This window comes from Corapipo altera, unplaced genomic scaffold (assembly GCF_003945725.1).
Source record: "Corapipo altera isolate COAL_440 unplaced genomic scaffold, ASM394572v1 44, whole genome shotgun sequence".
NCBI classification, from domain to species: Eukaryota; Metazoa; Chordata; class Aves; order Passeriformes; family Pipridae; genus Corapipo; species Corapipo altera.
Genome location: NW_020884880.1, coordinates 6,952,294 through 6,953,745, shown reverse-complemented (window position 1 = coordinate 6,953,745; position 1,452 = coordinate 6,952,294). Strand labels below are relative to the sequence as shown.

Below are 1,452 nucleotides of genomic sequence, written 5' to 3'. Positions count from 1 at the left end.
ATGACTATCCAGCAAACATAATTTATACTGGAGTATTTGGTAGAATTTAATTTTTCTATTTTATCACAAAAGTGGCTTATGGGAACAGCAACTCAGATGCTTGGCCAAGAACACAATAAAATTATACATTTATACAATGTTTAGAATATCGTTACTCTCTTGTAATTACAGGTGTGCTAGGGTGGGTGTTTGAAATCAGAAGGAAAAAGAACATAGAAAACAAGCTGCTGGTGGTGGACATTTTCCCTGAAAAAGCAGTATTGGAAAGATAGAAGTAGTGAGAACATGGTGCTTCCCTCTTCCTTGGCTGGACAGCACAAGAGTCAAGTGAGTATGAATAGCGAAAGCAGAAAGGAGGAGAATCAAAACATCGTGGCAGAAAGTAATACGCTCTAGAATAGAGTGTAATGAAACAACTGCAATTTTCAAAACAAATTAATACAGAGGAAGTAACTGTATATAACCACCACAGGCGAATCATATGAAAGGAGGTTTCTTTAGTTGCCTTTATACCCTTAGCTATAAAGAGAGTCTTCAGAAAGTGCTGAGAGTGAACTAGGACTTGATCACTTGAGGCTCTACTTGTTAATTGCTGAACTATATCAGATCATAGAAATCTGAAACGTTGTATCTCACAGCAAGACAGCGTCATGAATACCTGAATTTACCACCTGATTCCTGTGATACCTGGAATTCACTGCTCAAAGAGAGGACAAATACAGCTCCTATGAAACCACACAATCTGTTTGGTGCATTTTGGCAGTTCAGAAAGGGGAGAGATTTTGGACACAGCCAACAGCCACTCTGTCCAAAGAACAGAAATTCCAGTTTCTTAGAGAAGTCCTCAGAAATCCTGAGCTGGGTAGGTCCTGGCATCACTGCACCCAAAAGTCCCCTAGACTGTGTCTGGGTGCTACCACATTCTGTCCACAAAACCTAGAAATTATGTCATCCTAGTGGAAATAAAAATTGCTTTCTATGATTCAACTAAAAAAACAAACAAACAAACAAAGAACCCGCAAAACAAACCAACCAAACAAACCCCAAAAAACAAAACAAAACAAAACAAAAACCAAACACAGAACAAAACAAAAACCGCTAACCAAAAAACCCCAACAAAAAAGCAAACCCAGAACAACCACAGGTCCGGGCAGAGCGGTGCGAAGTCCCTGTGGCCGCGCTCACCTCCTCCTCACCGCCGGGCGCCCGCGGCACTTTGCGGGGCAGCTCTGCCATCAGAAAGGGCGCGCGTGTGCGTGGGGGGTGTGCTTCGCTTAGCGGAGTCAGAGAGGCGAAACTTTTTTAAAATAAATTTTTGTGAATGGAGGAGGTTGCCTTGCCACGCGGGGGTGTGTGGGGGACACGGGGTGCCCGCGGCAGGATCCCAAGACACCGCCGGGCATCCGAGTGTGGACTTCCGAGCCCTTCCCCCGCCGCCGGCGGAGGGTCAGA

The 1,452-nt window shown here is 44.4% G+C and overlaps 1 protein-coding gene across 1 annotated transcript in view; it reads left to right on the top strand.

Annotated features, from left to right (window-relative positions):
- Nucleotides 1–1,423: 1,423 nt before the first annotated feature.
- ETV1 (ETS variant 1) overlaps nt 1,424–1,452 on the top strand; it is a 65,892-nt gene continuing 65,863 nt past the window's right edge. The window contains exon 1 of the mRNA XM_027639084.1: nt 1,424–1,446. The gene's annotated coding sequence lies outside the window, so the exon portion shown is untranslated. The remainder of the gene's footprint in view (nt 1,447–1,452) is intronic.